Genomic DNA, 13,468 nt, shown 5'->3' with positions numbered 1-13,468 from the left:
CCTTCTACCCTCACTATTCAGTCTTCCATTTCCCCAAGCCGCCAGTATCCTGCCCGGCGGATCTTTGCCCTCCAGTGTTTGTCCTTCCTCCCGGCGCAGGTGTCCAGGAAGTGAGCAGTTTACTGAGCTCTTCTGGCCGCGACACGGGAAGCGGAGGTCCGTCTATCTTTTGGCGAGGTAAACTTGGAAAGGGGAAGCGTGGTGCGTGGCAACCATTTGGGTCTTCAAGTTCACCTATTTGATTTCTTTTATTGTTGATGTGTTGGTCTGGTGTATGTTGTTGAAGTGCTGCTTGTTTGGCGTTTAATGGGTGTGGTTTCATTCTTATTCTTTCTTTCTTTCTTCTATTTTCTTCTTTCAAGCGTTTTTTATTAATTTATCTATCTTTTTGTACTATTATCTTCTTATCCAACTTTTGTAACTTTTTTTTCATATAATTTCTTCGTTCCTTTCCTCTCAAATAATCTTTCTTTTAATATTGCTATTTTCTTTATCGTTTTGCTGTAATTTTGCTCTATTTTATCTGAAGTTCTAACTTTGACATCATCTTTTATTTTACTCCTCTTTTTATCCTTTTTTTCTCTTTCCTAAAACAATCTGCCATCTTGTAATTAATTTTTTCCTTTTTTTCTCATTGTTCCTCATGACAGCTGTTTGTATTATCTTACTGCATTTACATCGGGATATTTTGCACGAGGTAGAGAATCGGTAACTAACACAGCTTGTCACGCATAGCTCTGATGGCTTCTTGCAGTTTATCTTTTTCTCTTGTTGTGATGTTCTTATAGCTGATCAGCTGGATGAGTCTTTCTTGTTATCAGAGGGAACTGTACTTGTTGTTTCAGTTTATGTCTTAAGTTTATCATTTTCACTTATCTGCTCCGAGATTTGGGTGTGTTAGTGGGCGCGAGTGTAGGCAGCTTAGCGACGTTCCTGCGTTGTTAGTGGTGGTAGTGGTGGGGATAGTAGTGGTGGTGATGGAGCCAGAGGCGGTGTCGGGCTGTCATCCCCAAGCCACTTAGCCGGCTAATGCTCAGACCTTGGTCCTTTGCCCTTAGACCCGCAGATATCCTCTCCTTCTCCTCCCCCCCCGTCCTCCTCCTCTTGTATCTCCTTATCTTCCCTCATCCGTTGTTTTTCTTTTCTTGACGTCCCTTCCTTTCTTCTCCTCAGCCATTGTAATGTGTAACTATTTCATGGTTAACTGTGACTTTTATCTAACGCAGACAACGATTTCTATGCTTTTAAGTCTGATTTTATGTTTGCTTTAGCTATTCTTCACCAGCAGCAGCAACATTATTATCTTTTAACGCTCCTTGACGCTTCTCTAATGCTCATAAACTGCTTTCTTATTTGATCATAGGTTTTTTCTTACTTCCTAACAATTTTCCTCCTTTTGCGTTTTCTCCAGTTCCTTGAGTTCATTAGCTGGCGGGTGGGTGGCGACGGCGACAGTGGTGGTGGTGGTGGAGGGAGCAGTGTGGGAGTGCTAATCCACGTGTTCCTGTGGGGCGGGGTTTCCTTCCCTTGTTTACTACGGCCATCCCCGAGCCCCCGTCATATACCCGAGGCTCGCTCCCGGCACAGGTGTATTGTACGCGTCCTTGTCTCGTCAAAGTTAGACGCATACGCACGTATTCTTTCTCTCTCTCTCTCTCTCTCTCTCTCTCTCTCTCTCTCTCTCTCTCTGATTTACTCTCTTTCTTACGAAAAGGATCAAATAACTTTCTTTTTACCTTTTTCACTCGTTGCCGGCCTCGAGGCACTGGAAAAATTCTCTCTCTCTCTCTCTCTCTCTCTCTCTCTCTCTCTCTCTCTCTCTCTCTCTCTCTCTCTCTCTCTCTCTCTCTCTCTCTCTCTCTCTCTCTGTGTGTGTGTGTGTGTGTGTGTGTGTGTGTGTGTGTAGCAAAAGCATAAATAATTCATTAAAGCTGTGGATTGGAAAAGTTCAGTGTTATTTAGGCCTTTATTATAAAGTAATAACAATGTATTCGAGGCAACAAGCTTTCTCAGGAACCGGCGACTTCAGCCCAAACAAGTACAGCAGCATTGAGCGTTGGACGTGAGGCCTTGAGGAAGAATATTATTTACGTACGAACAGTCATGATCAGAAGTGGAGTAACCTTCACCACTCCCGTCCACTGTGTTGTGTATTTTATTTTAATGTTGTGTCTCCTCATACGCTGACACGTGCTTAGAAAGTCTGATAGCAAGGACTTGAATTAGAGGGAAAACGGGAAATACTGTGGAAGTGAGTACCTCGAGGGTGTAAGGGGAAGAAGGGAAGTATATTTTGTGTAGGGACTGTCACGTGTAGGTCTCGCTCTTTCTTGCAGCTTCTCTTATTTTCTTATGTTAAGCTCTATGAGTACGATGTTACTCAATACTATACGTTACTTTGCTTATCATTTTCAAACTCCTCTCATTATAAGACCTACGTCAGCTTGTCTTAATATTTTGCCTTTCTTGAAAAATGCAAATTAAAACAGTAATTGTGGGTAGTATTTTTTTTTATAGAAGAATATTCGTGAGTGAAATTCACACAGCACCATTCGTGACAACCATGAAGCCAAACCGTCATGTAAACATACCCTAACAACCATACACATTCCTATTCTGCTCAAAACTTTCTTCCTTTTCAATTGAATACTTTATATCCCATTACTTCCCAGTCATATAACCCGTTGTGTGTCCTGTTTTTTCTTCATTTTCACAGTTCCATTTGATTTTATATGCCTATATTAATTTCTTATTTGAGTTTAAAATGTAATCGCTCTTTATTATTGAACCATTTCAATTGAACTTTTTTTTTTATCTATTGTACGGAAATTCTCTCTCTCTCTCTCTCTCTCTCTCTCTCTCTCTCTCTCTCTCTCTCTCTCTCTCTCTCTCTCTCTCTCTCTCTCTCTCTCTCTCTCTCTCTCTCTCTCTCGCACACTACAGAGTTGACCTTATTCTGAAGTATTCTAACGTGATATGAGCTCCTCTTTCTTTCAGTCAAGGAAGAATGTTACACTTTAACTCAGTCATAATTCTACAGCAGGTGCGTGAAATCTGTCGAGCGGCGAGTCGTGCGTGGCGCTAAGGTGTGGGGTGGGGAGGGGAGAGGATGTGCGGCTAACACGTCCGTCCTGGCAGGGGGAGGTGCCGTTAGTGGCCCTCCTGCCGAGGTCACCACAAAAATAAAAAGAGAGAAAGAGAGAGAGAAAAAAAAGAGGAAAAATAGTGACCCGTCAGCATTTTCACAGCATACCAGTGATTTGTACGTGTTTTGAAGCTTTTGTTAATTATCATCTCCTTAGCTCAATTTTTTTCATCTGGAATCGGTCTCTTGAAGTATGTTATATTTTTTCAATGTCAAGTTTAAGTGCTAAGTCTTCAGTATTATGTAGTGATGTGTCGGAGCTTTTTTTTTCGCATTTCCATGGCAATAAGTGACACAGCAAGTACAATGTCATCATCATCATTTTGTTTCACGACTTCATTTTCTTTATGGAGTAGGACGGCTTACGTTTCCTTTTAGTCCGTGTGTGTGTGTGTGTGTGTGTGTGTGTGTGTGTGTGTGTGTGTGTGTGTGTGTGTGTGTGTGTGTGTGTGTGTGTGTGTGATACTGCTTTTCATGTCTTCCTGCACACTCTACATTTTTGGTCATTTCCATAATTTCCATTCATCTATTTCTTCCAGTTCCGATGATCTCAGAGTACATGCAAGGCGTTCCACCCTCTCCGTGACACGCTTGCACCACATCACTCCATATCTTCTCAGCACATGAAGCGTGAGTTTATAAGTTCGTGACGTTGATGTAGATTTGTTGCCTCGTAAAGTGGAGTGAACTGAAGTGTAGCGGTTCTCATGCACATCTGCTTATATATTATTATACACCCTCACTTTGGCGCTGCTACTCTGTTATCAGACTCATGTGAGCACCCAACCACCCACCAACACGCCAACACACACACACACACACACACACACACACACACACACACACACACAAGGAAGAAGAAAACCGTGGAATTGAGCCATGATGGGAAGGCAGAGTGGAGGAAAGGAGGAGGGGAGAGTGACCGAACACACACACACACACACACACACACACACACACACACACACACACACACACACCGCTTAGTGTAGTGGTTAGCACGCTCGACTCACAATCAAGAGCCCCGGGTTCGAGTCCCGGCGCGGCGAGGCAAATGGGCAAGCCTCTTAATGTGTTGCCCCTGTTCACCTAGCAGTAAATAGGTACGGGATGTAACTCGAGGGGTTATGGCCTCGCTTTCCCGGTGTGTGGTGTGTGTTGTGGTCTCAGTCCTACCCGAAGATCGGTCTATGAGCTCTGAGCTCGCTCCGTAATGGGGAAGACTGGCTGGGTGACCAGCAGGAGATCGAGGTGAATTACACACACACACACACACACACACACACACACACACACACCATTAAAAGAGCTTTGTCCTCGTGGGAAAGGAGGAAGGAAATGCTGTATGTATGGCGAAAATAGTTTCCTTTGTGTATCTTCAAGCTTGATAAAATTAGATTCTAAAATAGGAAGAACATGGCTTTTAAAATACGTAGTTTATTAGATGACTGAAGTAAGTTTAATAATCAAGTTGTTAGTGTTGAGTCAAGGGGGAACTTTACAGCAAGACGGATTGATGAATGTTTAAACACGGACTGCCACATGTTGATCTACTGGCTATCTCAGATTTGTTATGGTCTTATGTTATTTTGGTCTTATTTTCTTATCCACTCAATAGTAATAAATTGCTTGACACAAATATTTCTTGAAGCAGATATCCATTTGCTTCTAAGGGTTGTGGGTGGCTAAGAAGGTTAAAGACGTCAGATCTCCTTGGCCTGGCAACCTACTACCTAACCTGAACCAGGTTAAGTTATCGACGTGTCTTTTATTCCGTATTATGAAATTCCTTGTCATCATCACCATCACAAGAGTCTTTGAAGAAGTCACGTCTCTCGAAGCTTTCTTGTGCAATAAGAAGTTATACAATTCGCGAGATGTATGATATTTTTCAGTATTAGCGTCATTATTCAGATATCTGTGAAAATTCGTAGCACGTGACCGTGAAGCGTGACAGGCGACACTTGGCGGAGGCGTGACCAGCGTGCTACACTCTGGGTGCGATGGGTCTGACGGGCTGATTGATAGACTATGCCAGAGTTATGCTGTTATAGATGTCAAGACGCTGCTGTGATGCTTGGTGGAATGTGCGCTGCTGATGCCAGAGGAGATACGGTTATTGTTGTTGTTGTTGTTGGTTGGTGGTGGCGGTGGTGGTATTATTGTAGTGGTGGTGGTGGTATTATTGTGGGGGTGATGTTAGTGTTATTTTATGCTGCTGTTGCTATTGTGTTTTCTTCTTTATCTCTTCTTCGTCTTCTTCATATTATTTCTTTATTATTATCACCGTCTGTGTCATCGCTACTACCAACAATTATCATGGTCACCACCACCACCACCACCACCACCACCACCACCACCACCACCACCACCACCTTCATTATTGTCAACGCCACCCATACCAACAAAACTACTGCTTGATATTACACCACCTTGAAGCCACATATCCTTTGTGCAGCCATTCACATGTTTAGAGACGGGTCTGAATGGGTGCGGAAGTAGGGTCTTGGGCGAGGTCAAGGAGTGTGTGTGTGTGTGTGTGTGTGTGTGTGTGTGTGTGTGTGTGTGTGTGTGTGTGTGTGTGTCAAAGGGTCCGTATTGGGCGGCGGGAAAGCTTGAACCTGTGCTAATGGTGATGTAACTTCCTCGCCGGGTGTGTGATGGGCCGCTGAGAACCATCGTGGCGTTTGGCATTCCCTCAGTCACCGGGAGAGTACTGCAGTGTTTGCTCTGGGAGGTTTGTGGTGGAAGGAAGAAGTGACGGTGTGTGGTTTGGGCTGATGTCTCCGCGCCGGTCGTCCGATGGGGCACGGGAATCACTGCACTGATGAGGGTTTCTTGACGATTGAGGTACTACAGAGACTGGAAATTACAAATGTTGAGTGATTTTTCTCCTATATTCTGAAGTAATATAGTGCTCAGATTGTACACATTATTGCATATTCGGTTAATGTTACAAATGGCGTAAATTTGCTAGTGTTTGAGGGGTTAGTAGTGTCTCTAAAAGATCTGCGTCCCCTCTTCTGCGACGAATGTATTTTGAAAGTAATCAAATACTATGAAAAATCGTTTCCGGTGCTACCAATCACGTTTGTTCTTGTGGTGTGTTTCTGTGAAAATATTTTTTGTTTGTGGCGGCTTTTTGATAGCTGTTCGAGTAGCTTAAACTATGAATGTGGATGTAGTAACTAAATCACTGATTGATTTAGAAAATCTTCTCACTGATTCCAATAATTTACTTAAACGAAAACTTTATAGTACTGCATCACGTAGAGTATAAAACACAAATTATTTCTTAATTCTTATATAATTGTTCTGGCTTCATTTGTTTTGAGAAATGTTCTATCAGTTTTTCAAAGCACTAATACATGAATCCGCATTTGTTTCATGCGGTCTACCACTTAAATGTAGTGGCTCCACCTCAACATTTCTCGAAATTGTCTGGTACAAGTCAAAAATAAATTTGGAAATGTGTCACGACCAGCAAATAAGGTAACTGAGTTGCTGAAAGTTTCTACTTACTGTAGTTGCATATTTGTTCAGTAAGATTATCATTAGAAACAATAGAGTTTAAAAGACACTGAAGTTTACAGTAACGTTATCCTATGAGAGTGAATGAGTGCCTTCTGGTGCTTCCTGATCGAGCTCCCACCCACCCTTCCTAGCCAGCAGGTGGATCTGGGAGGGACACTACCGCAGGAGCACTGGCTGGGGAAGAGTGGTCACAGCGGTCCGTGTAGCGGCTCCTGACGACGTATTATCCTCAGCTTCTCACGCAATCACAGTTCACTTATTTTTTTTTTTTGCTCTTGCTGTTGCTGTAGTTTAATTTTCTTTGATTATGGGAGAGTTTTGCTAACGTAAGACATATAAATTGTTGTTTTGGAAATTATGTTACCGTATATTCTCTTCCTTTTTTACTATTCTTCGTTGTAAGGTTTAACAATTCCTCTAATCCTGTTGTGTGTCATTTTTTCATATATTTCAAGCTGACAGGGGAGTTGTTTGAAGTCTTTTGTCTTTTATTTGCGGTGTGTGTGTGTGTGTGTGTGTGTGTGTGTGTGTGTGTGTGTGTGTGTGTGTGTGTGTGTAATTCACCTCGGTCGCTTGCTGGTCACCCAGCCAGTCTTCCCCATTACGGAGCGAGCTCAGAGCTCATAGACCGATCTTCGGGTAGGACTGAGACCACATCAACACACAACACACACCGGGAAAGCGAGGCCACAACCCCTCGAGTTACATCCCATACCTATTTACTGCTAGGTGAACAGGGGCCACACATTAAGAGGCTTGCCCATTTGCCTCGCCGCTTACCGGGACTCGAACCCGGCCCTCTCGTTTGTGAGTCGAGCGTGCTAACCACTACACTACGCGGTGTATGTGTGTGTGTGTGTGTGTGTGTGTGTGTGTGTGTGTGTGTGTGTGTGTGTGTGTGTGTGTGTGTGTGTGTGTGTTAATTACTAAATGCACAAAAAAGTACTCTATATAAGGAGGCTACAAAGTAAAGATACGTGTAATATATTTTTTTCATTTTGTTTCCGCCACACACTTTAGATATGCCTAATTCTATTCTGTCCCTTTCTTCTCGCCTCGCTCGGTCTCCTAGCGAACCGTGGCGGAAGAACCCTTTGTCCTTGAGGTAGCTTCTAGCACATAGGAGTAGCACAGGCGCTGATTAGGCGGTGCTGCTTCTCGTAAGAAAATTTTGAGAAAGAGAAACAAATATAAATATAAAAGTAAATCATGTAACAAAATTAGTACTCACCGCCATTACCATTGGCACGTGTCATTAGCACAACACAACCCCATCCTTCTAATCTCACAAACCAGGATCTTGCTGTCACGTAATTGCATATGACTTAAATCTTCGACTGTTCTCGGTACCATGAGTAATATTTCTAAATCTATTGACACTTTATCTCCACCACTTTTGAATTAATAGTGAAAGGTATCGAAATTTTCAATGATGTTTGTGTGATTTTTATATGACGGCTTAACAAAGAGTAGAGTAGCAAAAAAAAAAAGATTGAAAGAAATACCTCATGAGAACCAAAATAATAATCTCTAGCACCTTTGAAAATAGTCTTGATAAGAAAGCAAACCATTTAACTTAACCAGTCTATCCAGGTAACCGCAGACAATTTCAATGAGCAAAGATGAAGCTGCAAGTTCTGAAATATTCATGTTACTTCCTCACTCTTGCTTTCAGTAATGTTCTTGAATTACACGCTCAAACTTCATCAAGGCCCTTTTATCAAGCCTGTGAAACCATAACAATCAACCTGTTAAATATTTGAATGATTAGTCTTGGTGATATGGATCCAATCTGCGTCCATCCTATTTCTGGTTAAGGATAAACATTATTTTTCAGGTGGGTATATATCGTTGGTTGTATGTTGACTCTAAATTTGCATTCCTCCTCAAAAGGTGAGATGTGGTGACCTGCTGACCCGGAGAGACGGGAGTCAAGTTGCGTTTTGTGTTTTATTTTCATAATACTCTTTTAATTCCTTTTGACAGTAAGATTAGTTTGCTTGTTCGTTCGCTTTTGCTTGTTTGTTTGTGTGTGTGTGTGTGTGTGTGTGTGTGTGTAGAGTATACACACACACACACACACACACACAGAGAGAGAGAGAGAGAGAGAGAGAGAGAGAGAGAGAGAGAGAGAGAGAGAGAGAGAGAGAGAGAGAGACTACCAGAAGCACCACCACCTCACACGATAACAGCTTCAAATGCACACACAGCGGTGCCGCCCGAGGACATTAGCATATTTAAATGGTGCTGCCCTGCGCCCTCACCGTTAGCGGCGCTGTTGTAGCCGCCGTGCAAGCCTCGTCAGCCTCGGGGAGCTAAGTCAGCCAGCATCGCGCCCCGCTCTCACTCGTCACCCGCATCGTGTCACCGCACTAATGACTTTATCTCCGCGTAGTTGAGACAAAGATATACGATGATACACAAAAATATTTACACATGTCCCACGGTGCCTGACGTAATGGGGACACGATGGCCGCAGTGGTGGAGTACAGGGAGGTGCAGCGAGGAGGGCGCTAAACCACGCACCTTGCCCGGAACACCCAATCATCCGTCAGTCAACGACCCGCGTTTCTCCGCAGTCCAAGTAACACATTATTATCTGCCCTGCGAAGGTTGTGGAGATTAGTATCCGGGTGTTTAGCGCGGTGGAGTGATGAGGGAGTGTGGGGGAGGGCGGGGAGTCCACAGCAGATGCACCGGGAAAAGGCCAACTGCGGTGGTGGCGGTGGGGCGGGAGGCGGGGGATGGTTAGGATGGGGGCGGCTGCAGGGAGATAGCAGGGAGCGAGAGGACAGCTGCTGGCGTGTTGGGGGTGAGAGCGGCTGGACGGACGGCGGGGCGAGGGGTGGCGGGGCGGCGGGGCGGCGGGGCCAGGCACGGGCCGGGTCACACAAATAGGCCAGTGGTTCAGCTGCCTTCGCCCGCGTGTGTGCAGGAGGAGCTGCTGCCCCTGCTACCTGCTGCACCCCTACCTGGCGCTCGCCAGTGCACACACACACACACACACACACACACACACACACACACACACAATTGCCATAATTATTGTCTCATTATCTTCCTAACATAATACCTTCTACATTATATTCCAACCGTTAAATTCTTTTGTAATTATCGTTTATTCTAATTCGTCCCTAATAACTTGATTTCTCCCATACGGCATTGCAGGAGAGAAGAAACACATTTGTCACATTAGCAAACATTTCAGTTCTTATTAGAAATGATCACATTATGCTTAAGTAAAACTCTAAAACTACGCATAAATAGAGAGCAACAACAAATATTACTCCAAGAACCTGCAATGCAAAGTAAGATGAGATGGGGCAGGGCGGAGCGGGGCGAAGAGAGGAGGAGTCACGCGGAGGTGAGGGAGCGTGACGAGGAACTGGGTCATGAATAATTAACTTTGAGCAGCATGACTCCCATGGGCCGGTCCAGTGCGAATGGTGGACCGCGGGACGCTAGGGTTGCTTTGAATGGCGACGCTTCAATGGCTAGGCAGTTGAAGGCAAAGAAATCTTTCACTTATAAAGACTATTCACCTTCATTATGAATCATTCAAGATTAATATTCAATCCCGTTATTAGTTGTCTTCATTGGAAACTCTCCGCTCTATTGCTGCTACTTTTTTTTCTAGCGTTTTTTCTCATTTAGAAAGTACGAGAGACGCCATGAACTGACCAGGTCACTGGGCAGTGGGACGCTCCTTGGGAGGCGGCGGCACCCCATACTGTACTGCCTTTCTCTCCTCTCTACCTCATCCCTATAACACCAATTCGTCCCTATACGCCCGGCGTACCCCTTCCTCCCTGTGTCCTGTGGCTGCAAAACACGGCTGGTGCCTTAACACGGTAGAAAGTATATGGGTAGAGGTGGAGAAAGCCTGGAATAAGACTTCCCTCGGGTGCCCGCTCGGGACTCACCATCACAGCTGCCAAACTCTCACCACCTCCCTCTACCAACACCACGTCGCTCGCATTGAAGTTCCCATCTGCATTTTGTTTTCTGCGGAAAGTTTTACGGATAGAATGTCAGTGACTGTATTTTGTGTTGACGTATTTCGGCCGGACTCTTTCCCGCCGAAGGATGGAGACGTCAGGTGCTGCAGGTGTAGGTGCTGAACTTGTAACACTGCACGGTCATTGCACCACTCGCAAGCCCATATTAGCGGACCTGCCAGAGAAAGCATCACCCTATACTTTTCTTACTACAGTACATGCTTCTTGAACTTAACATGCTAAATCAAGAGATCCAGCCAGTGCCTTGAATAGCTGTCTGGGGCGAGCAAGTGGCAAGCAGAGAGCCAGTGATCGACATTAGATACTCACCGGGAAAGTCTCCTGAACCACATACCATTATCAAGTTTTCGGAGATGCAATGAAAAGTGCAGAAATATTCCTATGTGCGTTTCTTCTTATCAATCCAGCGGCGCACGTCGTAGTAACAGAGGTCAAGATTACCGCCATTCCTGTTCCCTGGGAGAGTCTTCGTAGAGGTCAGTTGCTTTCTTTTTTTGTCGCCACCACCGCCTGTGCCTGGGTGGTGGTGGTGGTGGTGGTGGTGGTAGTAGAGCCCATGTCTCTCCTGTAGGTGTCTATCTCTGCTGGGGAATTCCAGTTTCGCAGAGTAGCAGCAGAGGGAGATCAGCAGCCAAGCACAGTTGGGTAGGAACAGAACTTGGCGTTCCTGTGAGACAAGATAACTTCTGGCTTCTCATAACGCTCACACTTCACTTCAATAACCGCCGGAAAAACGAGTTGTTAGCATTTCCTGGTGCTGTACCTCCCCGCGGCCACACGCACGCCGCCGTCACCTTGCCCTCTATAGTCGCCACCACTGTTGCCATCAGCTCACGCACGCGCACCTCTTTAAACCTGAGCTGCGTTCATTTCTCGTCGCTATTTATGTTGCTTTGCCCTCAAACAAACTTCTAAAATTGGTGCGGAAAGGGAGAACAGTCAGTGATGCTGATATCTCTAACAGACACATCGTGGGAAACTAAACAGAGTGGGAACAATGTTGGGCACTGGCGAAGGCGAGATACGTCGACTTAGAGGAACCGAAGCTGCCGAGTCTGCCGACTCGCCGAGCCCAGTGTGCCGCCAGCACTCAGAGAGATAGCGTGGTGTCTATGAGCTCTTCTCTCTTGCGGCTCGTCTGTGGACCGAGATCTCAGTGCTTACTTACCATACATCACTTGTGTTTATGAACGACTCTTATTGTTGCGTCTTTAGCTGGACTGTAAATAACCGGCTCGGTACACGAGATGACTGTTATCAAAGTGACATTAAGGAAGACTGCAAGGACAGTGCTTATCGACTAACAGTAAGTACACTCATTCATATAATTCACACACCAGGAAAATTTTTATTATTTATCTTTTTTTCCACTCAGCAAAATAAGAGAGAGTGAATGCTGACAGCCTTCAAACAGATTACCAAGTCCATTATTGCCGAGACGGAGTTTTGATAACCTCTTCACCTCATTTAAATTACCAGGTGGATTATGGGATTTGTGTGTGTGTGGTGACGTTATGTTGTCCTTCGCCCAGCGGCACATGTCACGGGCGCCGCCTCCTTTTGGTCATGACGTGCAACTGTGTCAGTAAAGGTGAAGGCGAAGGGGCCTCCTCGGTAAACATTTACTCACGAAACTGTCAGCGTTGTGGTGGTGATGGGCCTGCAACGCTCATTACTATTTCTGGAAACTGCTAATGAGAAAGAATATGTCAGATTCCTGTGTTACATTTGCTTATCCGTGTGTGTGTGTGTGTGTGTGTGTGTGTGTGTGTGTGCGTGTGCGTGTGCGCGAGCGCGCGGGCGTGCAAAATTAAGTGCAATGTTCCCTAATTGTACTATTTTTTTGGGGAGACTACTTAGATCTTTTTTAGGAACACATTATTATAGGAAGGACTCTCCAGTGTGTGTGTGTGTGTGTGTGTGTGTGTGTGTGTGTGTGTGTGTGTGTGTGTGTGTGTGTGTGTGTGTGTGTGTCTGTGTGTGTGTGTGTGTGTGTGTGTGGTAGGGTGAGGGCCTGATGGCCGGCGGTGTGCTGCTGACCTATTTAACGGGAGTGGAGGAGAGTAGAAGAGTCATGCCCTCTCTCTCTCTCTCTCTCTCTCTCTCTCTCTCTCTCTCTCTCTCTCTCTCTCTCCAACCAACCCCAATACTCTCCTCCCTCGCCGCCACTCCTCTTTTCCTCTCTCCAGTTCTCTCCTCCCTCCACCCACACTACTCCCTCTCTCCTCCGTGGGTGTGCAGCTCGACCTCCACTTCTTTCCTTCCACTGGACCTTACCTTCCCTGTGTGTGTGTGTGTGTGTGTGTGTGTGTGTGTGTGTGTGTGTGTGTGTGTTTTAAACTACTTTTTTCCGTAATATATACTTCTTTACTTGAATTTTTCTCTGAGTATCTATGTCATTTTTTTTTTTTTACATCATGTGGGCTTTTCACGGGAATTTATGGGCTAAAGGGGATACTTTTGGGGGTACCTCCTATCTCAAAGCCCACCCGCTAGGAAACCGTTGCCCCGAGTGAGGAAGCCCAACCTACACTCGGACCGTGGACAGGATTCGAACCCGTGCGCTTGGAGACCCCTCGGACCCCAAAGCACGCATGGTTCCACTGTACTTATGAATTTATTTATGAATTTCTGCGTTTTTTTCCTTGGGATGTACATTTTTATATTTGTATTTGCCAGTCTCTCTCTCTCTCTCTCTCTCTCTCTCTCTCTCTCTCTCTCTCTCTCTCTCTCTCTCTCACACACACACACACACACACACACACACACA

General features: G+C 45.1%; 1 protein-coding gene across 3 annotated transcripts in view; it reads left to right on the top strand.

Moving 5' to 3' along the window:
• Positions 1-11,027: 11,027 nt before the first annotated feature.
• LOC123504016 (leucine zipper putative tumor suppressor 2 homolog) overlaps positions 11,028-13,468 on the top strand; it is a 207,087-nt gene continuing 204,646 nt past the window's right edge. For 2 of the 3 annotated variants that reach the window (XM_045254227.1, XM_045254224.1), the window contains exon 1: positions 11,772-12,004. The gene's annotated coding sequence lies outside the window, so the exon portion shown is untranslated. Of the gene's footprint in view, positions 11,175-11,771; positions 12,005-13,468 lie in introns of those variants that run through there. The other variant, XM_045254226.1, reaches the window with a different exon arrangement.

Source organism: Portunus trituberculatus, chromosome 15, assembly GCF_017591435.1.
Source record: "Portunus trituberculatus isolate SZX2019 chromosome 15, ASM1759143v1, whole genome shotgun sequence".
Taxonomy (NCBI): Eukaryota; Metazoa; Arthropoda; class Malacostraca; order Decapoda; family Portunidae; genus Portunus; species Portunus trituberculatus.
Note: the sequence above shows the minus strand (reverse complement) of the source record. Positions and strands in the feature narration are given on the sequence as shown.